Here is a 26907-nt window from a genome sequence, read left to right on the forward strand (position 1 = left end):
AGAGTCTAGTTACTGCATCTACCAGTTACTATTGCTATGCTTGGCAGATACTGAGATCTTGCTCTTCTACATCTAACCCTAGTTTTGGCCTCTTAGAGAAGTGAAAGTAATTAGAGAAGACACAGATACTTTAATTTCATTCATCTGAATAGATTGTATTGATAGAATTATTTCTAGGATATTCAGCATATTTTTCTTGAGCATTTGTTCTGGACCTTGTTCTAAGTATTGGGATCAGAGGTGAACAAGATACACATAGTGGCTGCCCCCATGGATATTCAAATCTAATGGAAATAGATTTTGTCAACTGTGAATCAATGAAAGAAACTTCCACAAAAGTTTTATAAGTCTTGACAAATTTTTTCTCTACTTGTCTCCCTATTTTCATGGTCATAACAGTCTATCAAAGATAGGACATCAGGAGTTATAAGAATTAAGGGTGAGCTCTTTATGGGGCTTCTCTACTTTCCTGCTACATATAATTTACCATACAGATAAATTCTGGTTCTGAGTATTGTGAACCATCCCACAATTTCAATCCCTAATCTGTTAAATCTGGTATGTGCATTTATAGTTCAGCCTCTACAAGCAAAAATTTTAGTATATATAGATAGTATATACCAGAGAGAGAAAAATTTATGTCCGTATTGCAAGGGCCACAGAAGTAAAATAGTGGGGGAAGGTATTCTAAGACAAATAGCAAGGCCATAAGTTAAAGAAAAAGAATCATTTTAAAAACATAAGGTCATTCAAAGCTAAAATGCATATTCTCATTCAAGTTGGAACAGTGTTTCAGAATTTGAATTTTGGACAACTTTTAAGAATAATGAAATACTTCTCTTTTGCTGCTTCCATAGATGGATTCAGGTATTTAGTGTTTTCTCAAAAATATTAAAATTGTGACATAGTCTTTACACACATAGGTATTTATATAACCATAAAATTAAAATTATAAGCTAAAGACAAAAGGATCCTTCATGCCAATACAATTAAAACATTAATATCAGGGTACTTTTGCTTCTGGTCAAGGTAAAGTAACAGAGAAGAATTTAGCCTCTGTCTGAAACATGTCTCAAGTCTTTAGAAGTCAGACAAGGAAGGAGAGTGATCTCTGAGCAATAGGAAACAATATACAATGAACTTTGAAAATGCCTAAACTTGCCATAGGGAGTTTCCAGGCTGTGATGTAGGGAGGAGGAAGCCAAGCAAAGCCTGGCTGTCCTGAATTGAGGAGACAGAGCTGGAGGTCTGGGTAGACCAAGGTGGGCAGGAGTTTGTAGGAAATCACACCAAGAGCAAAGATCTGGTAGAGAAAGAACTCTTAAGGTGTACAAACACCTATTTTAAGTCTCCAGGTGAACTCTGATCAGCACAAGTGTGTGAAGAAATTATCCAAGGCTAAAGAAAAGAACATCCAAAGGACTAGAGGAAATAATCTCTGGAATACACATAGGAACAGGAGTAGTGCCTATTTCTTTCAACTTGAGTGGAAAATGATCTACTTCATAGCATAACAGGGAGCATACTCAGAAGTCTTTTTACAAGAGAGGTTGCTAAGGTCCAACACAACAAGTTTAAAAGCAGGATCTGAAAAGATCAACCAGTTTCCCAGTGACCTAACTATATCTCAGAAAAAAAACTCAAAAATATACCTAGGAATACAAATATATCCAGCACTCAGCAGGTAAAATGTGCTGTGTCTAACATCCAATCAAAAATTATCAGGCATGCAAAGAAGTAAAATAATACCATAAATGAGAAAATTTATAAAAACAACCCAGAAATCATACAAAAGATAGAATAAGGAGATAAAGGTATTAAAAATCATATGACTGTATTCCACATGTTCAAGAAGCCAAAAGAATGAATGAACACTTTTAGAAGAAGTATCAAAGATATAAAAATACTCAAGTTGAATTTCTAGAGCTGAAAACTATAATATTTGCAATTGAAAATACACTTGATACGATGAATGGAAGATTAGAAACTGCAGAAGACACATTAATAAACTTGAAGATAGCCATAGAAACCATTCACAATGTAATGCAGAGATTAAAAGACATTTGAAAAAGAATAAAGAATCAGTGAACAGTGAGATAACAACAAATAGCCTGATACACAAATAAATATAATTGCCAAAGGGGTAAAGAGAAAACATTTTTTGAAGAAATAACGGCCAAACATTTCCAAATTTGAAAAAAATAAAATAAATTCACATATCCAAGAAGCTTAATGAACCTCAAGCAAGAGAAACATAAAGAAAACTGCCATGGCACATTGTAATAAAATGGCTTAAAAAGTAAAGAGGAAAATCTTTAAAGTAGACAGAGAAAAATGACACAGAAAAGAAAAATAACAGCAGTAGGTTTCTTGATAAAAAAACAATGAGATAAAAAGCCATGGGATGACATCTTTAAAGTACAGAAAGAAAAAAAAAACAAAAAACCTAGAATTTTTACCCACAGAAAATATCTTTCAAAAATATGCTTGAGGAATTCTTGTTGTGGCTCAACAATAACAAACCCAAATAGTATCCATGAGGATGTGGGTTTGGTCTCTGGCCTCACTCAGTGGGTTAAGGATCCAGTGTTCCTGTGAGCTGTGGCATAGGCCAGCAACTGCAACTCCAATTTGACCCCTAGCCCAGGAACTTCCATATGCCACAAGTGTGCCCCTCCCCTGCCAAAAAAAAAAAAAAAAAACTGGCATGACAGCAAAATGTGTTCATACATACAAATTTGGAAGAATTCTTTAGCAGCACCCCTATACTAAATAAATGTTAAAGGAGAAGGAAAATGATATCAGATAAAAACCTATGTCTATGAAAAGGAATGAGGAGCATAAGAACAGTTATTATGTGGGTAGAAATTTTTTTTTCCTATTTTTTCTATTTTCTTTTCTATTTCAATTTCTTTACATGTTTAAAAATGATAATTTACCATGGACCTTATGATACATATAGAATAAAATTCATGACTATAATAGTACAAAGGCCAGAGAGGGAAATGAAAATATACATTTAGTACATAATAATGTTGTATAATATCACACGACTGTTGCTTGTCATATATTGAAGGTGAATGCTATAAATTCTAAAGTCAATGGTAAACAAAGCTTAATTTAAAAAACAACAGCTTTATCTAATAAGACAAAATATGTTAAATTAAAATGAAGTGCTATAAAAGAAGGCAGAAAAAGAAAAGAAAGGAACAGAGTTCCCACAGAGTGGGTTAAAAGAGTCAGTGTTGCCATAGCTGTGGCAAAGATCACAGCCGTGGCTCAGATTCAGTCCCTGGCCCAGGAATTTCAAAATGCCACGGGTGTGGCCATAAATAATAATAATAAAGAAAAGAATGGAACAAAATGGACAAACAGAAAAAAGAAAAAGAAATGGTAGATTTAAATCATATCGATAATCACAGTAAATGTACAGGTGATCCTCATTATTTGTGGATTCTGTATTTTCAAGTTTGTCTACTCACTAACATTTATTGGTAACCCCTAAATCAATATTTGCTGCATCTCCCTGGTCACCCATGAACTTACTCAAAGCAGTGAAAAACTTAAATGACCATCATGCAAGTTCTCAGGTGAAGTTAAACAAGGTGACACTCTGTCTTGCTTCAGTTTTCATGCTGTAGCAATCACTTTGGCAGCACATATACTAAAATTGGAAAGAAACAGGAAGATTAGCATGGGCCTGGAGCAAGGACAACATGGAAGTTCGTAAAGCATTCCATATTTTTAGCAAAGAGAAAATATATAAAATAGAGATTAAAAAACAATGGAAAATATCCATAAAACCAAGAGCTGGTTCTTTGAAAAGATAAACAAAATTGACAAACTTCATGAGGAAGAAAAGAGAGAGGACTCAAATAAACAAAATAAGAAATTAAAAAGGAGAAAGAAGAACTAATACTGCAGAAACAAACCAAAAAAAAAAAAAAACACACACACACAAAAGAATACTAGGAACAATTATATGCCCACACATTTGACAACCTAGAAAAAATGCACAAGTTTCTAGAAACATACAAAATTGAATCAAGAAGAAATAGATAATTTGAACAGATTGATCACTAGAAGTGAAATAGAGTCTGTGCTTTTAAAACACTGCCTACAAACAAAAGTCCAAGAACAGATGACTTCACAGGTGAATTCTACCAAATATACAAAGAAACCATACTGATCCTTCTCAAACTCCTCCAAAAGATTGAAGAGGAGGGAACATTCCCAAAGATGTTCTTTGAAGCCACCATCACCCTAATACCAAAAACAGACACAGGCACCTCCAAAAAAAGAAAATTATGGGCCAGCTGCCATATTGTAAACATATGTCCATTTCATGGTCTATTTAGTAACACAGTTTTGCAGTTTTGTACATTTTGTTGGCGATTTCACTATTTTAAGTGGCCCCAAAGCATAGTGCTCAGGCTCTGCGTAGTGTTCTTAAGCCCAAGAAAGCTGTGCCTTACAATGACAATGAATGTGTTAGATAAGTTTTCTTCAGGCATGAAAAATATTACTGTTGGCCCAGAGTTCAAGGTGAATGAATCAACAATATATATTAAAGAAAGTGTTGTTAAAAGGAAACATACATGAAACAAGGTTCTATATTGATTGGCTAACAAATCAATTATAGCCAGAGGCTCCAGGAGATTATGTTGTATTTCCCCAAGGAGCATGCTTAGGTATTTACTAATTCAGTGACCATGGTGACTTTTTATAACATAACTATTATGTAGAGCAAGAACCAAGTGTAAAAGCTCTTAATAACCCAATTAAATGACAGAGATTGTCAGAATGGATTTAAAAAAAGGAAGACCCAAATTACTTGCCTACAAGAAACCTCTTTTAAATATAATGATATAAATAGGTTTAAAAAAGAGATGAGAAATGTTATAGCATATTAACACTAATCAAAAGAAAACCAATTAACATCAAAAATTCCAGAACGAAATTATCCCAGGATACAGAGATTAATTTCATAATGAGGATGAATGGATCAGCTCCTAAAGAAGACATAATAATTCTAAACATTTATGTACCTAACATCTGAGCTTCTAAATCTATGAATCTGAAACTGATATAACTGCAAAGTGAAATGCACAAACCCACAATTATAGGTCAATCCCTGATAATAAATGTCTTATAAAACTACATAGTGATTCTGCTTCTTTGAATGCTGATGGATACATTTACCTTATTAATTAAAACAGAAAAACGCATAAGATCATCTCAGTGCAGAGAGCAAAAGAATTTGACAAAATTGAACATACATTTCTCAGCAAAATAGGAATAGAAAAAAATCTCAATATAATAAAGGGCATCTATAAAAAATCTACAGTTAATGGCATTCTTAATGGCTAAAAACTGAATGTTTTCCACCTAAGATCAGGAGCAAGGCACATGTATCAGCTGCTACCACTACTATTCAACCTCGTACTGGAGATTCTAACTAGGGAAGTAAAATTTTTAAAAAGAAATAAAAGGCAACCAGCTTAGAAAGAATCAAACTTTCTTTATTCATAGATGATATTATCATCTATATAGAAAATATGATGGAATCTACACGAATGCTACTAGAATTAATAAGTGCATTTTGACAATATCAAATATATAAGATTGATATAAAAAGATTACTATAAAACAATAAATTGAGTTTCTGTATTCTAACAGTGAATAATGGAAAGCTGAAATTTTAAAAATAGATTATTTATAATAGCAAAAAAAATGCAGAATACTTAGGGATGAACTGAATTTGACAAAATATGTATGTCAAAGACATATACTTAAACCTACAAGGATTACTAAAGAAAAAGCCAAAATAAATCCGAGTCATCATATTCGTAGATTGAAAGACTACATTAAGAATGTTAATTGTCCCCAAAATGATCTATAGATTTAATGTAGTCCCAATAAAACCCTGCTAAGCTTATTGTAAAATTGATAAACTACTTCTAAAATTTGTATGAAAAAACAGAGGACCTAGCACAACTCAAACAACTTTGAAGAAAAAAAGCAAAGTTGCAGGACTGATGCTGCTGACTTCAAGACTATTATAAAGCCACAGTAATCAAGACAGTTTGGTACTGGAATAAAGTAAATAAATAGATGAGTACACTACAAAAGGAAGTTCAGAAATAGACCTACATATTCATGATCAATTAATTTTCAAATTGGTGTCAAAGCAGTTCAATGAAAAAGGAGAGTTTCATCAACAAATGGTGCTGAAACAATTGGATGGATGAGATAGAATGATATTTTATCATAACTGACATCATGTAATGCAAAACCTAAAACCAGAAAACTTCTTGAAAAAAACGTTAGGAGACAGTCCCCGTGTCTTTTTTAAAATACAAAACCGAAAGCATGATCCATAAAAGAAAAACTTTGGATTTTATTAAAATTAAGGATTCTGTACTTTAAAGATAATTAAGAGAACAGAAATACCAAACACAGATTAAAAGAAAATATTTGCATATCACATTTCTGATAAAGAACTTACATACTAAAATGTACTTTTTAAAATTTTGAAGATCAAAATAAGGACACAAAAATTCAATTAAAACTCACCAAAGATTTTAACAGATGCTTTCACAAAGAAGATATATGGATGATAATTACCTACATGAAAAGATGCTTGATATCACTCATCATTAGGGAGATATAAATTAAAACCACAATGAGTTTTTATCACACTTATTAAAATGGCTAAAATGAAAAAGACTGTCCATATCAAAGGTTAGGATGTGAAGAAACTGAAACTCTCATTTACTATTGGTGGGAAAGTGAAATGATACCAACGTTGGAAAAGACTTTGCTACTTTTGTAAAATTCTGTGCCATGCGACTATTATATGATCCATCTATTGCACCCAAGAAAAATGAATTTACATATCCATGAAAATATTTATATGCAAGTGTTCATAGAAGCTTCATTTTTGATAACCAAAAACTTTAAACAGTCCATATATTGATCAATAGGTAAATGGATAATCCAATCATGGTGTATTCATTCAGTTGAAAAGTACTTATCAATAAAACAGCTAACAACATAGACAGTCTAATTAATTATCCTGAGTGAAAGAAGCCAGAATGAAAGAGCACATACTCTGTGTTCCATTTATTAAAAATCCTAGAAAATTCAAACTTATCTATAGACTTAAAGCAGAATATTGATTGCCTGGAAACAGAGTATTCTGGAGGAGGGGGGAATGTATTGCAAAAGGTCTTGTGTTGCCTCAAATCTTCCACTATTTTCTCTGCTAAACTATTTTGTTTATCCAATGCAGGATGGTATCATTTATATTTTTTATATAGTCAATCCAGCATTAAGTGCACGGTTTTTCTAATTAGCATATAACAGTTAGATTAGTGGTACACGGCACTTAGGGCAAGCATGAAAATAATGGCCATCACAAACACTGAAATTGCCAGCACTATTTGATTATAATGGAGTCATCCAGGAGTTCCCATTGTGGTGCAGCGGAAATGAATCTGACTAGGAACCATGAGGTTACAGGGTGTGATCCCTGGCCTCGCTCAGTGGGTTAAGGATCTGGTGTAGCTGTGAGCTGTGGTGTAGGCTGGCAGCCGTAGCTCTGATTTGACCCTTAGCCTGGGACCCCCACATGCCGAGAGTGTGGCCCTAGAAAAGAAAACAAAACCAAAAAAAAAAAAAAATGTAGTCATCCAAATGACCAGGAGAATGATTAAGCCAACATTTATTTATTACCATCAAATTAAAAATAAGTTTAAAATTTAGGAAAGGTAACTTGAGCACCTCCAGAATTATGTCTATCAACATCCAGAAATCCAAGATCAAGAGAAGTATTGACCTACAAGTGGGAAGACCTAAGCAAGTTTTTTAGTCCCTCACCCTATAACCTGACAGCCAAGAACACTTCTCCACAGTTCTCCTTAAAGAATCACATCTATTCTTTCTACAAAGGGCCATTTAACTTCAGCTGAAGTTCAGCTGCTTCTTCTATAAAATTGAATTTGTAGTGTCCTGCTCCACAGGAGTTTCTCTTTAAAGTAGAATGTACATTTATACATTTTTAAAAGCATATTTTTAGCTGTACCCTCAGCATGGGTTTAAACCCAGGCCAGGGATTAAACCCAGGCCACAACAGTAACAATGGCAAATCCTTAACTGCTAGGGCACCAGGGAACTCCAACCTCGCTTTCTATAGCACTCGAATGTGTACTTTATATACTGCCACTTCCATAATTTACTAGCCGCGTAATCCTGGTTGTCACTGAGCCTTTCTTTACCTTGGATTCTTCACGTATAAAACAGACTTAATAACAAGACCGATCTTACAGACTGTTAGGAGGATTCAGTGAGTTAAATCTTTGAGTTATTAGGACAGTACCTGGCCATGTAAGTACTCAATAAATCTTCTGAGAGGATAGGATATTTTTGCAAGGATCACTCTGTAAAAATGGAATGTTTTACCCTGCTCTTTGACAAGCCTTGTCTTATCTTTCCTCTTTAAAATTTTGCAGTCATCTTTCCCATAATCAAATGCGATAAATGTTTCTACTCTATTGGCAACAGAAATGGGCTAAAATTTATGAATTGAAGAAAGATGTAGAATTTATTTTTTTTCAAATCTAAAATTGTAAAAATAACTGCTTGAATATTAAAAGAATGCTTTTTTAGAATAAGTAAAACGAAATATTCATATCACATCACACTGAGCAAACTATAGATTTCAATAACCTAGCAATAATACAGAGTAGGAAAATTCTTAAATTTTAAGACGTTTCAATAAATTTATCATGACATTGCTGCAGTTATAGGGAAGATCAAAAGCTTGGAGATATTCTCTGAATCTTTCCTTGTATTTTAATCTCCTTAAGCTAAATTTACAGGTTTGATTTTTTAAAAATTTGTTTTTGTGTTTTTCAGAGGTTGATTATGGGGGTAGTAGAAAGAGGAGGGGTCTTTCTCTTCTCCCCACTGATAGTGTGAATATTCAGTACCCTCTCTTGGTTGAATAATTTTCCCCTATGACTGTCAAATTAGAGGAAATGAACCATCATGGTTCTGTAACATCAGGGCTTTATTAATAAGAATACTAACAGTATGTTAGTTTATTTTACAATAAACACAGTACCCACTCTCATGTAACCGTCACAACAATCTGATAATGTAAATATGTACTAAAAAGCAAATATTCTGCAAAATGAAGCAACCAGGACTCAATGAAGTTAAATTATTTGCCCAAGATAAGGTCCAGAGCCTAGGCCAACATCAGGTCTTCAAATTGCGTTTCCAGAATACCTTCCCAGTTTTATTGCTTAGTTCTTAATTCCTTCTTGTAATCCCTGGCATTGTATTGACTCTTAACCCTGAAAGCACATAGGACCACTGTCTTTAGCGTACCACCCACATCGCTTCTTAAATGCGTCCTTGATCTATACCAGTTGCTCAGAACCCACTTTCCTGTAAATATGGTTTAAAATCACTCTTTTGCCCCTTTAATCAATCAGTACCCTAGAAACCAAAAGAACCTTAAATCACCCCCAACACTAGAAAACTCCCTGCCACTTCCTACCATCAATTGTTTTATGGTCTATAGTGTACCTTATTTATCTTTGATTTACTTTTATTTTACAAATGTTAAGATAATGCTTACTATGTGCCAAGTTATGTTCTAAATATTTTACAAATGTTAATTTTTAAAATCATTATAAGCTGAATCCTTATAAGCTTTCAATCTTTATTACCCTCATTTTGGAGGTAGGGGATGAAGAGGCACTTGCCTAGGAGCATCAGATTAGTATGTGACAGAGCTTTAACAGAGTCACAACACATCACACATCCACTTAGTGAAATACTACAGTTTAGACTAAAATTTGAGCAGTCTTAAATAGAGATCTGTGCGTTCACACCCTATCAGCTCTATTCACACCTGTGACTAACTCAGGGTCTAAAGTCTGCACGGTAGATTAGAGACCAGAGAAGAAATAGTTCAATGGAAGAGGAGAAACTCAATCCATAACATTACCTGAGGCACTCCCTGCTAAGCTGCATATATGTGTAGACACACACACACACACACACACACACACACGTGTGGGTGGATGGATGGATAGATAGATTAGATAGATAGATAGATAGATAGATAGATAGATAGATAGATAGATAGATAGAATCAGGTAGCTGAACTAAAAACGGAAATTTTATTGAACATGGAGCATTTCCTTGAGAGAACTAATTTCTTTGCTATTAATTCTCTTGTAATCTTAACATCCAGAGTTAAAATAATTCCCTTCAGTGACTGTTAGGGAAAATTCTGACCTATGCGGTAGCTCTAAGTCACATTCACAGTCATTCTGAAAGTGAAAATAAGTAGCTCTCTATTCTTATCTGAAACACATATTTAAACAATTAAAAAAAGACTAAATTTATTTTTTGTTGATAAATTGTCCCTATTCTCTCAAATCAACAATTGGTGTGAAACTATTTGAGTATTTTTTTTTAAGTAAAAATAATATTTTAGAGCTTGAGCACCCTTTTCTAAGAGCTTTGCCCAATGACCTCACTTTACATGATTACCTCACTTAATCCTCATTACAACCTTATGAAATAGATACCCCTATGATTCCCATTTTACACTTAAAGAAACTAAAACAGAGAGAAATTTACGTAATTGGCTCAAGTTCATATGGCTAGTCAGTGAAGCAGGTTTAAACTCCAAAGGTATGACCTCAGAACTTTTGTCCTGAATATGAAATGGTTGTCAGAATACGATTATTGTGATAGAAATGGTTGTCAGAATACGATTATTGTTGAAGACTTTAGATCCAGAAGCCTTGTCTATATTCTTATTTAATTCTTCCCAAGTCCCTAGAAAATTAGTGAATAGCATCTGCAGTTAAGAAACCAAAGTGAAATGTTTCCCAAATTCTCCAGGAAAAGAAATAAGACAGTCATGTAAAAACTCCACTAATAAATAGAACACAATGCTACCTGTGATTGAATGCTGACAGAAGTCATTTAAAAGACTGTTGCCCTGTGGCTTATGATTACTGCCCAGGTAAAAGATAAGGTCTTTGCCAGGTTCTCAGAACCTACCAATAGACTAAGGTTTTGACCAAGAAGTCCACATTATTAATTGTATGTGTTTTAAAACTCTTAGTGGAGGTACTAAATTCTGATGATGAATCTAAGTCCAGTTTGCAATTAGTTCTAAAACGTCCTCTTTGTTTACCATCAATTTGATATTTTAGCTCTTTCCTTACTGGCACATATTACGTTAAAAAATGCAAATATATTCAAAAATATTTATATGGCCTTATCATGTGCCAGACACAGTGCTAAGCATGTCACCTATTTTATCCACTTAATCCACACAGTAACTCTATTAAATAAATATAGGTATTATCACCATTTCATACATAAAGAGACTGTGGCACTGAGAGGTTATGCATCTTCAAGGTCACTTACTACTAGTGCAAATGATAGAGCCTGGATCCAAACCAGATAGTCTGACCAAAGAAGCTATGTTCATATTGTCTATGTTGTACTATTATGAGATAATGCAAATATTCTAAAATACCACTAGAGCCACAGACTCATATCCACTCTTGGGCAGTTCATCCCCAGATACAAACTCATCCCCTAAACATTTACTGAGTAAAGTGTTAGTTTTCCTGACCATTAACATCTGGAAATACAATGATAAGTAAGGCAGAGGAACTTATAAGGAGACAGGGAAGGCATATAAGTGATTAATTATAACAGGAGGGTTAAATGCCTGTATAGAGTATATAGAAAGGGCTGCAACAGCATAAATGCGACTATACTTGGTCCAGAAGCCCTCACTGGGGGAGGAGGGAAGGAAGGAAGGAAATTTAAGGAGGAGGAAATGGAATAACTTCCCTCCCCCAAATAAAAGCCCAGAACTAACAGTGAATTAAAACAAAAACAAAAACAAAAAAACAAACAAAAAACCAGAACCTATTACCTTCAGATTTACCTCAAGAAAAAAAAAAAAAAAAAAAAAAGGTGATTTAATTACGCTACGAGAATATGAATCATTTCATAGGCAGGATCCTTGTAGGACACATAAAAGTGATAACTGAGACAATTTAATGAAGGGACTATTTGCGGAATTGTGGGGAGCATTAAAGGCACCAGCTAGAGAAGGAGAAGCATTCATTAGGAAAGCCCAAAGCCAGGATCTATTGCCCTCTTTAATCGGGAGGAGGAAAGAGAAGCTGCTGTCACTGAAACTGACCAGAGCTGTAAAGGAGGGAGAGGGTCTGACCCCCTGTAGGATGGGGGGCTCGAGCTAGAGGAATACAGCCACGGCCAAACAACTGCCCAGTGAATGGATAGGGAAAATGCATACACTGACCTCATTCTCTACCATTTACCAATCGCTGCTGGTGTCTCCACTGGCTAAACAGAGGGCAAAGGAGTGTATGTGAGGCAGACCACAGAAGCCAGAGTCCACCTCCCAGAGCATGTAAGAGGGTCAGGTGTTGACCCAGAAGAATGAATGGAAAATAGCCAACACCCATTATTACTCAAAAGACAGTACTTGGTACTTAATGCATCACCTCAAAGGAAAACAGAAATAGCAAGAGATTGGATTAAATGAAGTCTTTTCTAGAATTGCTACATAATTACTAAAATCAACTACATCAACATGGACTCTGCAGAGATCTTGTATGAAGATTTTTAAATACAAAATTTGTATCACATTTATTAGACTTCTCTCTCACATCACTTAATACTTTAAAAAATTTTAAAGACTTAGTCCACTCGCAGAACCCACATTTCATGACTTTTATTTTAGAGAAGACCTTGTTTTCATTCAACTGGCAGTCAAAAGTTTATGAATTCTACCTCTGAATGTCTTTATATCTATTTCCTTTTCCCCTTTCTCACTGTTTAGTTCAAGCTTTTATCAACCACGGCTACTATTAGCTCTGACAGCAGTGAACTTCAAGTCCCTGAAATGACAGGCTGTTCTCGGTCAAGACTATGCTCCCTAAATACAACATAAAATAAGCTCAGATAACAGCACCAGGAATTTCACAGAGAAAGATCCTTTACTGATTATGTTTTCCAATTTGCATGTAATTTTGCAGTAATTTTAACTATGCAAAATTAGCATTTAATTACCATTTATGCTTTTTGGCTTCTTTTAGGGAGCCCCATTAATTAAGGTGAAAAATTAGATGAATTTGGTTTTGCTGAATATGCAAAACTGACTTGGATCTTTATGTAAAAATTAGGCATTCTAAGAATTCCATTAATCAGCATTAATGTTCCCTCTGGTCATGTTAGTTTTCAAGTGTTTAGTACTATTGTTCCGAACTAAACTTTCTTTTACATTGCTCTCAGCAAAGATTTAAATTGTGCAATGTCTCTTATTTGTTAATTTTTCTTTGGTAAGCATGGAAAAAATAGAGCCAACTGTCATAGTTGTTCCTGATGGTAAAAAGAAAAGAAAAAAAAAAGAGGATAAGAAGTAATGGAAAGTTGCAAGTGTAATCTTTCTTTTCCCATGGTTCTGTAGAAAAGTAGGACTTGGAATGTATTAAGCAGGGAAGTGGAGAATGAAGAATGGGGAAAAAGGAGTGGTAACTATAAGCTTAATTGTCAGTAAGTAGATAGATATTTAGATAGATAGGTATTTAGACAGGTAGATAGATATTTAGATAGGTAGTAGATAGATAGATAGATAGATAGATAGATAGATAGATAGATAGATAGATAGATAATAGATATATTTATATGTATACTTACAATACATATTTTGTATAAAAACATATATTGTTCAGGTTCATATTATGACACTCAGAAAATTGATGCCACATGAAACATGTCCATTGCCCTCTGTTGCAAGCCATATTTCTACAATATTTTCTTAGCCTCTTTGCTTCTATTTTCTATGCTGAAAACTCCATCTTGTCCTCTCTTACTTTACCCCATATTCCTGCTTGAAAAACAGTTGCAGTGCTGGTGAATGACTTAAGCTTAAGAACAAAGACCTAAAGGCATAAGTTATTCATGTGGTCAGCTGAATGAAGACATAATGCCTTGGTCTAGGCATGTCAGACCTGTGCAGATAGGCACGCCGTTTGTACAGCATGGTATGTCCTCTAAAGAATAAGAGGAAGATGAGCCTCATGGCCCCAAGGGGTTTATGAGGGGACATTAGCAGGATATGCATTAGCAAGGAGAACCAAAGTGCAAACCTAGGCACGCCAGGTTGCGGCAGATAGGCACACCCTCTGCAGAAGCACAATGGTGATTCTCTAGAATGCTATGCATAGATAGCTGATGCCAAGATTCCTCAATGCTAATGATTGATTGTTAAATGCCTAAAAGTCAGAATAAAAGCTTAATCAGCTACCAGCTATGTGATTTAAAATAACTTAAAAAAAACTATATCCTACACCTACACCCCCATCCTCACTTGATGTAATCCTAAAGAGCACAATAAAAGCAGTGTGGTTTCTTGAGGTGGCGCTCTTGGTCCCTGAGACCTTGAGTCCCCTGGTTCCCACCTTTAATTAAGATAAATGTCTCTGTGTCTTGTTTTATGCTAACTTTTTCCTTAAGTTTCACAGCACCCATTCTTCAGCCCTAATCTGCTGAGCTGGTCTCGGCAGCTCTCTATACCACCTACAGAACCAAATTTGGGACCCTCATACAAGTTATGCTTAATCCATTTTTCCATCAATAAATATGTGAATGCTTAATCTCTGCCCAGTCCTCTTCTCTGTGTTCCAAGGGGAATATGGAAATTTAACATAAGATTCTAGATTCTACATTGAAAGAACTTGTTAATAAAATGAAAACATTTGTATAATAACAGTGAACTCTCTGTGATTAAAGGTGATATGATCATTGTGAGAATTAAGAAATATAAGAGTTAGACTAGTTCAAACAGCCTTTATGGAAGGGATGGACTTGGAGGAAGAAGAGGGTTTGGTTAAGCAGTCAGAAGATGAAAGAGGTAAGTGGGAAGAAGGCAAGCTAAGGCTGTGTACAAGGTTTCATATGCTTAGGTTAAATTAACACTAAGACTAAAGAGGCTAACACTTATTAAATACCATTTATTTCATGTTTGACACTCACGAAGCAAGGCGATAACATCATCCTATGGTGTAAGGGCAAGATATTGATCATAACATGGTGCAGTGACCAGGAGGAACTTATTTAAATTTGTCATCCCTAACAAACTTTAATTTCCTTATCTATGAATGGGGAAAACTATCAACATTACCAATTTCATTTGCAAAGTTTAAATAAGATAATACTTATTAATTACTTTGAACAGAGTTCAATCTCTCATGACAAATAAATGTAGAGCTGACAGCTTTACTCCGAGGTGGAAACTCAGAAACCTAACCCTAAGCTGTGGGTGGGAGAGGGGCGCAGAAAGATAAAGATCCAAATCCACTTAGGCAATGTTTCTCAAAGTGGTCTAATCCTACCTCCGTTGTAATCATTTTGATGACTTTTCAAAAATTTTTTCATTCCACGTTTAAGCTAAACTCACTCTATGGGTTTCTCTTCTACCTTTTTCCTCTGTCTCAAATGAAAAGAAAAGGGGGGGGGGAGAAGCGTCTCTCCCTATACACAGAGAAGATGAAAAAGAGGGAAGCTGCCAATCAATAAGAGATCTAAACAAAATGATGAGAATGAAAAGCAGGTGGAGGGCTGCTACTGCTCACTGGATGTTCGAGAACTTTGACAGGATAACACAAGGAAGAGCTTTTATCAGGGAAGGTAGTCAGTCTTCTGTGGAAAACTTCAGACACTCGTTTCAGTGGAGGTTTGGAGTGGGTTTCAGTTTATTGAATCAGGCTTTAATTGAAAGTCTTTTTATGCAACAGTAGACTCTCCACCCCTATCCTGTATCCCAAAGATGTGCAAACTTGGCAAGTAGGTGCTTTCACTCCAGGCAATACAGAAGAATTATGTTCTTCTCTTGAACAAATCAGTTGCAATGAGCATCAGGGGAGAGCTGCTGAGTACATTGTAATAGGGCAAAGGGGAACTGAGATTTTGCCTTTTCTTTGCTTGTCAGACATCACTGTCCACTCATAATAGGCACCCACAGGAAGACGGTGCCCAATGGATCTACTCAAAGCCTTTTTCTATTTTTCTTAGTCTAGAGAAGTTTCCTTTTTTTTCTATTTTATTTGTCCAGAGGTGGTGCCTTTTTCTATCCTGTCTTCTCTAAGAGGTTTGCTTTTCTAGTTTAACAAGTTCAACAATGATTAGTGCAGAGACTTCCACATGCTGGTATCTAAAGTCACCCTAATACTTTCTTCTCTGCTTACACAAAACCAAAGCGTGCCTTTATTTAACTAAAATCATGACCCATTTACCCAGACCTCCATATCCAAGAGAGATGGATGATAGGAAGCCATTTTAACCTCTGCATTGAATGAACCAATAAATAGGGGATCAGCATTCTGTGTTCTTCAAGGAAATCCCACCTGCCACATATTTTTGTGCAGCTTATGAGCTAAAATTTTCATAATATTTAATGGTTGAATAAAGTCAAAAGAAGATTAATAGTCTGCGCCTGTATACATTATATGAAATTCTAATTTCAGTGTCCATAAATGAAGGGTTTTTTGGAACATAGCCATGCTCATTTATTTATTTTTGATGACTGCTTTGGCACAACGACGGCAGAGTTCCGTGGTTGTGAGACAGAGAATAGGGTTTAGAAATTCTAACATATTTACTGTGTTATTCTTTACAGAAAAAAAGGTTTTTCAATCCTTAAAGTAGTTGCTTAAAGAGGAGTCCTTTTCTTGAGAGTTGGAGAAAATGGGTTGGAGCGTTGACATATTGTTATAGACTACACTTTCCTTTGCCTTTCTTCTTCTTCTTTTTTTTTTTTTTTTTTTTTTTTTACTTTTTCAGGCTGTACCTGTGGCATATGAAGGTTCCCAGGCTAGGGGTTGAATCAGAGCTACAGCCACTGGCCTACACCACAGCCATAGCAACTCAGGATCCAAGCCATGTCTGCAACCTACCCCACAGCTCCCAGCAACACTGGATACTAAACCCACTGAGCAAGGCCAGGTATTGAACCTGCATCCTCATGGATCCTAGTCGGGTTCATCAACCACTGAGCCACAGAACGAACTCCCACCTCTTTTTTTTTTTTTTTTTTTTCTCTCTCTTGCTTTCTTTTGGGCTAGTCAGTATACAGCATCTTATGTTTCACAGTACCTAATGCTTCCACCTTTGACAAAAAGCTAAAGTGAGACCACATAAACAAGATGCATGTCCATTCTTTTGTTTTTGAAGGGTACCAATACAAAGGGGAGATTCTGAAAAAGTCAGGCCGAATTTGGGCTATGCATGAGAGGGTGAGGAGGTCAAGCCAAATCTTTCACCCCAATCTTCAGGACCTAAAGTTTCAAGGAGTTCTGTAAACATCCCTAGAGAACCAGTGCTTGGGATCTGGTTCTTGTTTCTTTATAAAAATCTTTCCTTGCCATCTTGAATGGATGTGATAATATTTTATTCTTATCTTTTCTCTGGAAACAGGTTTAAACCCAACTTCAGCCACTGCCTGATTCTTTGTTCCCACAAAATGGTCTTGTAATAGCTCTTTTCCTGAATACATGTGCCCGGGTATTCTTTTATAGGTGCAGGAAATCAGCTGTCAGGTCCTGAAGAGGAGAAAGGAGCTGAACATGAATAGAGAAGAGAACTATTAGAGAAACCCTCAGAGACGACATGGGGTTATCCAAAGGACAACAGGTATGCCTTCATATTCAGTTTGTGACATGTTATCGAGCTGCCCTGAAAGAAACACCACGAATCACTGGCATTCTGAAAGCTAGGTGGAATTTTTGCAGTGTTATAATGTTTTCATTTTATGCCCCAGAAATAGCTGAAATAATGTGAATTTTCATTGGGGAATTAAAGTGTTCTTTCAGTGTTTTGACATAAGCGCACGAAAGAGCCAGAGGCACTTACAACACTGAGAGTGAAATCCAAAGAAACGGAATGAAGAATGAACACAGGGTTTGTTTGTGGATTCCTTACCCCAGAAGTCCCCAGCCCCACGGCTCCTAGACTGTTTAGAAATGAGGTAACCTCAGAGGGCTTTGGGGTTGGAAACAGATTTAAATGTGGAAGCTCTGCTTGGGGATCTGGTTATGCTTATGGCAGAATTTTGTCTTTTTCATTTTTTAAAGTTTTATTGAAGTATAGTTGATTTACAACGTTTTGATAATTTCTGCTAAACCACAAAGTGATTCAGTTATACATATACTCGCATCCATTCTCTTTCATATTCTTTTCCTGCATCAGTTATACCAGATAATTGGGTAGAGTTCTCTGTGCTACACAGCAGGTCCCATTGGCCAATCATTCCAAAGCTAAAGGAAAATTAATGTTTGATTCTAAAGTTGTGCCCAGTACCAATCATTGCCTCAATGCTGTTCATTAAAAACACAGCAATCTTATTTGTATTCAGACAAAGCACATACGGAGAAACATGAGAAAAATCTATGTAGAATGGTTGACATTTGTCTTCTGGATATTACTAGGAAGGCTGCCAGTCTATTTACCTTCAAAAAGACAAAGACAAAACTCTCGAAAGTAAATTGGTCCTTGTAATGCAGTGGGATTTATTACCTAAACTCCAGTAAAGAAGATAATAATAAATACTCGACAATGAATTTGTGAAAAGATCATGTTGTGTCAAATTGAAGTTACTATAATTATAATCATGACCATTGGAAGACAGCCACTACATTTTAGTCACGTGTTGGCTCTAGACAAAATTTAACATCAACATAACATTGTGCCATATGGCAATTATGATAATAGTCATGTAATTCATTATTAGATGGATTCACAATTGTAATGAAGTAACTCCATGAATGATTAATAAAGTATATTAACCCTTGTGGCGTATCAAATTCTGTACACTTACCTCCAGAAATATGATTTTTAACTGTTGGCAGGGTAGAGACATTTAGGCTTTGTTGGATAAAAAAATGTGTATTATTTTAGAATACGCTATTAGCGTAGACATTACAAAACAGAATTTGATATTCATTATATTAACAACTAAATTATACTGAGAGAGGCTTATGTGTGAGTGTGTGTGTGTGTGTGTGTGTGTGTGTGTGTGTATACACTGCTAAAGCTGCGATTAAAAAATAAAACAAAACAGGAGTTCCCGTCATGGCCCAGCAGTTAACGAACCCGACTAGCATCCATGAGGACGCGGGTTTGATCCCTGGCTTCCCTCAGTGGGTGAAGGATATGGCGTAGCCCTGTGGTGTGGGTCACAGACAGGGCTCAGATCCCGCGTGGCTGTGGCATAGACTGGAGGTTACAGCTCCGATTCGACCCCTAGCCTGGGAACCTCCATATGCCATGGGTGTGGCCTTAAAAAGACAAAAAGACAAAATAAATAAATAAACAAACAAGCAAACAAAACAAAACAAAACAGAAAAGGCAGAAACTGGATACTTAAACAACGGAAATCTCTTTTCTCATTCTTGGAGGCTAAAAGTCCAAGATCATTGTGCCAGCAGGGTTGGTTTCTGGTGAAGCCCCAGAAACCATGTGGCCTCTCCGTTTTATGTTTGCATATATGTATAGAGAGATCTCTGGTGTGTCTGTCTCTTCTTATAAGGTTATCAGCCCTATCAGATTAGGACTCCACTCTTATGATGTCATTAACTTTGAATTAACTCCTTAGTGGCCCTATCTCCAAATACAACCATGCTGAGGCTTAGAGCTTCAACATGTGAATTTTGAGGGGACCGGATTCAGTCCATACTATCTATGCACAGGAAACACATTCCCTTTTTCACGCATTTTTAAAAATTATTATAGAAAAATATATCACTTTTTGAGCTTAGATCTCCTATTTATACGATGCTAATAAGCCAGCGAAGAGCTAATGGAAGTGTGTTTATTCTTACCACGGGTGGTCCTTGGGGACTCTGAAAATGATGGTAACCTAAAATGATATCTTTTAGTTGTGAGACAATTCACCAGTGTTTTTTTAATGGAAAGCAAGTTAATGTGCCTTTTCGAACATTTATTGTATTTTATGTTCATACTTTATTTCTGTGATACTTTTAAACAAGAGCATCACAGAAATAAAGTATGAACATGAAAAGTATGTAATGAATATTGAATAGAATTAAACACCTTGGTTCTGATTTATTGAGGCACCCAAGAATCTTTTTTAATCTTTAATATTCTTATTATTTTTACATTTACAAAAATCCTGACAGAACACTGTAAACCAGCTATGATGGAAAAAAATAAAAAACATTTTTTATTTATTTATTTTATTTTATTTATTTTTATTTTATTTTTTTTGTCTTTTTGCCTTTTCTTGAGCCACTCCCATGGCATATGGAGGTTCCCAGGCTATGGGTCTAATCGGAGCTGCAGCCACTGGCCTATGCCAGAACCACAGCAACGCGGGATCCGAGCCGCATCTGCAATGCACACCACAGCTCACGCAACACCAGATCCTTAACCCACTGAGCAAGGCCAGGGATGGAACCTGCAACCTCATGGTTCCTAGTCGGATTCGGATTCGTTAACCACTGCGCCACGATGGAAACTCCTAAAAAACATTTTTAAAAAATTAAATTACATTTACAAAAATCCTTCCTCCATTAGAGGGATGGACTGGGAGTCAGGGCTTATAAGAGGCAAACCATTACATTTAGAATGGATAAACAAGATCCTATTGTATAGTACAGAGAATTATATCCAGTCTCCTGGGATACACCATGATGGAAAGAATATTAAAAAGAAAGTGAAGTAGCAGCACTTGAGTCCAGATCTCTTAGAAGAATTTGTTTTTTTCTAATTCCTTGCTACATAGGATAAGAATGCTGTAATGATTTGTGATTCTAAATAATGTTTGTTACTGCTGTTATTATTTATTTTTATGACCTAGAGGCTGAAAAAAAGGAATAGCTGGGTAATCCATGGTAGAATAATGTTTACCTACTTCCATATTTTGGAATTGGAAAAACTACCTTTGGTTCATATGAAAAAAGACCAAGCATCCTCAAAAGTCCAAGTGTGGGAAAAAAAAGGGTAACAAATCATAGGAAAAGCAGGGAGACGAAGCACTCTGAATTAGCACTCCCATCCCTAGGATATGTCAAGCAGCCTAAGGAAATGTGTTACTGTTTATTACATGATAGAATAGTAGCAGCTAATAGTCATCAAGTGGCAGCTATGTGACAGTCAGTGTAACAGTGGACTTTCAATAATCTTTATAACTTCATTCATAGCTATTGGCATTTTTCCTCATTTAACAGATGCGGAAGTTGAAAGTTAATTGGCTTCATCAAGGTTACGTAGTAAGTGTCTGGGTCAAAATCCATACCTAGAATGGCTTTTTGTATCCATGTATGTTCTCTTTAGGCTACTATTCCCAGCCACATGTCAAAAATAGTGTTTTGTAATTTCAGTTTATAGAATGCTTTATATTTCTAAAGAGTATTTAAAAAGTAAGTCAAATGGTATTTTTCCTTCCAAATGGTATGAATAGAAGAAAATCACATAAATTAATATGGTAACAAATATCAATGAGTTATGAGCCCACTTGGGAGAATCTGCTTATGTTTTGTGTATGTGATCCTTTATCTTGAAATAGTCCCTCCACCTCACCCTCATTCCTGCTTTTTGCTCTTCTTCATGCTTTCCAACCATCTTAGAATTCTTATCTCTTTAACCTACCCAATTCTATGAATTCTTTAAGGAACAACTAAAGTCTAAGTCGTTCTAGGGGACTTTTGTCAAATATTTTAACCAAGTGATCCCACTGCATTTACGGTCTTTACCCAGATGTTAGCCCTTAATTATAAACTATAACGTATTGTTCTCCACTTATTTGTCCAAACTTCAAGCATTTTCAGTCCCTCTACAGCAAACTTTCAGCATATAACAAATGCCCAAACTCAGTTATTTGATTAATAAACTGTCAGTTCAAATATGTTTTTAAAATTATATATGTGATAATTGCTCCATTTTTTAAAGTAAGGCGTCAAAGGTACACATGTATTGCTGTCACACCAATACATTTTTCACAAAACTAAACTCTGTTCCACCTCTATAGACTATTCCCAAACTCCAAACAGCCATTTCAGAATAGAGAAAATAGATGCCTCGTACACTCAAACGAAAACTTATTCATGTCTCTGCTTTGAGTTCAGCATAAGGACTGGTGATGTAAATATGAATAAGATCCAGTCCCTACTTGTAGCAAATACGGAATTGTATAGACATATAAGTTAAAATATTCAACAAATTTGATGCTTCATAGGGACTTAGAAATAACTATGTTATCAGGGGAAAAACCAGCCAGTTGGACATCTAGAAGCCCCATAGACTGGTACCAGTGTGGTAAAATAGACGCACAAAAAGTTCTTATTTAACTGGCCCAGAAATTTGTTCTTGACAACTTATAAAAATGGGCATTATTTCTTAGGGTTATGTTTTCACCAATGAAGTCCTCTGCAGAGTGAGGCTAGTGAGTTAATTTAGAATTAAAAACAAAATGAATAAATATCCTGTCCTATGACCCACTCATCCTTTCTCTGTAAGGAGAAAATAGGAGACAAATTTTAACCAGGTTTCTGGTGAGCATTGAATCAGAATAATTAGCTCTGTAATTACTAGCATATTACCTTGAAAAATTAACTACTCTCTGTCTTAGTTTACATATCTGAAAAATAGTGGTCATGATAATACCCACCTCTAAGATTGTTGTAGGCTGAATAAGTCAATATATGTAAAATGTTTACAGTTGTTTCTTGCACAAGTAGAAGCACAATAAAATAATATTATTGAAGTATTTAATGATGTGGTTTATAACAGCCTGATGTACACAATACACAGTTATAGCAGCCAAGATAATGGATGTAATTTATTCATTCATTTAATCATCGATTGAATATCTGTTAATGTTTGAAATCTCTTGAGCACCTAACAGACTAACATATCATTCCCTGTACTTTGTGTTCACTATAGAATAGTCAACTAATAAAATTGATGTCTTCCCTTAACAAAACTTGCATTCTAAAGGAATCTTATCAAATAATTACAATAAAATGTGACAGCTGTTATTATTGGGGGTTGGTGACCTAAATTCCTATTTCCAGCATGGCCCTCCATGTGGAAGGAGCTCCATGAGCCTAACTTCATGAATTTTTTTTCTATGTCCTCATTCATTTGTCTCCTGGAGAGGAGGACTGCACTTTCTAGAAGGTGAATTTTGATTAAGAAAATTGGGCGTGCATGGCTCCCAGTCTCTTTACTCTTAGTCACTTACTCACCTCCCTGGAAAGAGCATGTGATCTTCTGCAATATAACAAGGAGAGGCTGTGCTCAAGGACCTATCACTGCTAGTGACTGCATAGATAGCCCCACTTCTGAAATTCAAGCTGAAAAGTCCACTGAATGGCAAATATAAACTGCCTTCTCCAAAATTGACTTTCTTATGGTGGTAATTTTGCCTCCATCTGCCATAATCTTTTATCTGGTTCTCATGTGACCCAGAGCTCAAAAGGGTAAGAGTGAGTTGTTTTTTGGATAACTTGAACTCCAAATAGTTAGGATATAAGGAAAGCAATCCATGTAGGAGGGATTAAGTCTAACCTAGAGAAAGAGGAAAGGGTTTGTTGCTGTTGTTGTTTTTATTAGTATGTAGTTGATTTATAATATTGTCTGAATTTCTTCTCTACAGCATAGTGACTCATATACATATATACACACACACATTCTTTTTCTCATACCATCTTCCATCATGTTCTATCCAAAGAGATTGGATATAGTTCCCTGTGCTGTGCGGTAGGACCTCAATCATTGCTTATCCATTCTAAATGTAATCGTTTGCATTTACTAACCCCAAACTCCAGTCCATCCCACTTCCTCCCTTTCTCCCCCTTGGCAACCACAAGTTGAAACAGGAAAGGTTGACTGAAGGAAATGATGTTTGGACACAAGTTGGCCAAGGAAACAGGGGATTGGTCTGGGACATGGCAGGTCCTTCCTCCTGTTCTTGATGGGCACTGACTATGGCTCTTTCCAGTCCCCTTTCTTTGACATAATCTCCTTTTAAACATATTATTCCATTTTTAATTTTCAAGATCTTTAGAAATGTCAAAATAGCCAACCTTAATCTTAGGTTATATTCTTCACCTTTTGTTATCAGAATGCTTTAAATAATCCATTTAAATTATTGCCCACCTAAAAGTTAATTCTCCATCATTTATTAATAGTGATAGCTATCATTATTGAGTACTTGTCTGTCAGGAAGGATGAAAAGAACTTTATATACATGATCTCATTTGATCCTCATAAAACCCTAGTAGGGATGATGTTACTATGCCCATATTCAGATGAGAAAATGAAGGCAGAAGAGGCTAAATAACTTGTCCTCAGAGCACATAGCTAGTAAGTGGCAGAGTCAAAATAGGAACCAATTACATGATTTTAACTCCATTGTCCATCTCCTAAAAACCATACTGGGCCTTTTTAAAAGCTAAAGTTATTTCTAGATTCTGCGTTACTTGTTTTATCCCCTGACTAGTTTTAACAAAACCATGTGAACAAACTTCTATAGGATGTCAGCAAGGAAAAAGGCACTGGTTGCATCCAATCCCTTCCATTGGCAGACTAATCAAACTATAAGACCTTTTGATGCAGAGCAAAATATGTGGTTTTTGTCATGCAAAGTAAATGTAATTTTTTCCCCCTTTTGATTCACTAAAACCTATCCAGAATTAGTTTTAATGAGGTATCACATGATTTTGGAAATACATTTTCATATATGTCAATGTACAGTTTGTTGCCTAAATCAATATGCTCTCTTCCTGAGAGTTCTTTGTGAAGAATTTTGAAATACAGAAATATATGTTTTGAATTAAGTTCAATTCAACACACATTTGCAAACAATATGCAAAGCATGGTGCCAGCAACAACAAAGAATACAAATTCCATCTTCAAGGATATCACAGTGCCTGACATTGTGATTTCTTATTCTCATTTCTATTCACAGAAGTAATTTTATTATTTTCTCAGTGAACTTCCTGTTTTCTTTCTCCTCTTTGCCTTGCTGCCCTATATAAATGAAAGATGGTTTCCTTCATAAACCATATTTTTATTGCTTTGCACCCTAGCAAAGAAAAAAGACAGGTGAATAAGAGTTTTCTGCTTTGAACTAAAATTTTAAATAGCACCTAGAACACTGTCATCATAAAAAATAATTGATTGTGGTGTTGAGGCCAGCATTTATTTCCTCCAAACTTTATTTGACTGAAAACATTGCAGTGAATGAGAGGCTCTACCCATTCTAAGTATCACACATGTCTGGCAGATACCACCCCCATCATATTCTGAAACCATTCTGAGACATGTACAGCTATCTGTTCCAAATTAACCATGGCTAAAAAACAATCAGACAGCACTTGCTCCCCAAGGACAAAATTCAGCAGGAAAGAGAGCCATCAGGATGAATGGGAGCTTGCTTAGGAAACATACTTCCTAGCAAAAAGCAGGATTGCTAAAAAGCTGCCCCCCTCTATTAACTACCCACCTTTTTACAAAGGCAATTTATTGTAAGCTTTTGGAATACAGACTAGAAGTTTACCTTATACTTCCTGGTATGTCATATTATAATCAAGATATATAACCTATAGACGTTAAATGGAAATCACTTTATACATTAAGCGATTCTGTATGTGCCTTCCTGTGGCCTCCATCTTCCATGTTTCATCTACACTGATAGGATGTAAAATAAAAATACATCTCTTTTTAGGAAGGTTTGCAGAGAATAAGGAGTAAAGAATTAAGACAGTCTTTTCAGCAGCACAGCGAGTCTAGATTATATAGAGGAAAATAAAGAATAGCTTTCTATATCAGCCTGTCGTTCTGTAATTACAACAATCACTTTCAAGAACTGTCTAGATATTAAAATGGTAAAACTAAAATCAATCTAATTATCCACAGTGAACCTTCCCTCCATCAATTTCCATTACAGAGGAAACAAAATTGGCCATTACCTACCACTTCAATATTAATGCTGTCTGCAGCCCCACTGAGAGGTACTTAGATGCACACCATTTGTTAGAAATCCGAAAGTGATTCCTTGGACTATTAACACATGCATGGCAAGAGAGAAGAGATAGGGGGAAATTACTAATTCATTTTTTTTTCCTTCACGCATAAGCACTGGGCTCATCCCTGAGACTATAAACATGCATAAGATGTTATTTCTTTATTCAAGTCATTCCGTCTGTTTTTTTTTGGGGGGGGCAAGCACATAAACAGATAATAATGAAACAATGAGGTAAGAGCAATGATAGGAAATTCAGACATTACTGAGAACCAGGAACTAGTCGAGTCAGTTTGAAAAACAGGGAGAGGGATGTTAGTCAGGGATGTGACTGAATTGTTTCTTGGGAGAAGTTGGAAAGGGGAAGAGAGTACTTCCTCTAGGAGGAAAGTCCTGAACAAAAACATGGAGTTGAGAAATAGTAGGAGCTTAATATGAAATCACAAGTAACTTGCTTTTCTCACATAATAAACAAGGCAGAGACTTCCAGACAAAGAGGCAATGGAGCAATAAAAATATTTGGTGTTTCATTTTAAAGAGGAGAAATTTTGCCGAATAGGAGATAGGGAGGGGGCTCCAAATAGTTATAAACAGTCGAGCTCTGTTGTAAGATCTGTGTTCTGGATTGTTCCACGACCCTTGCAGAGCCATTATCCAGTGGTGTCAATTCTGTGCTCTGCCCTGAAGACTAACTGGTACAGATTATATCAAGGGGTTCTCCTGCCTTCTGATTTCTCTTTGGGTTTGGCCACTAGGGGCCCCAGTCCAAGCTTAGAGGGAGGGTG

The 26907-nt window shown here is 35.8% G+C and overlaps 1 long non-coding RNA gene across 1 annotated transcript in view; it reads left to right on the forward strand.

The window, feature by feature from the left end:
- The window catches only part of LOC106504638, an 82734-nt gene extending 64557 nt beyond the window's left edge, over positions 1 to 18177 (forward strand). Inside the window, exon 3 of the long non-coding RNA XR_002346622.1 lies at positions 17655 to 18177. This is a non-coding gene — a long non-coding RNA (uncharacterized LOC106504638). The remainder of the gene's footprint in view (positions 1 to 17654) is intronic.

The sequence above is a fragment of the Sus scrofa genome, chromosome 8, assembly GCF_000003025.6.
Source record: "Sus scrofa isolate TJ Tabasco breed Duroc chromosome 8, Sscrofa11.1, whole genome shotgun sequence".
Lineage (NCBI taxonomy): Eukaryota > Metazoa > Chordata > Mammalia > Artiodactyla > Suidae > Sus > Sus scrofa.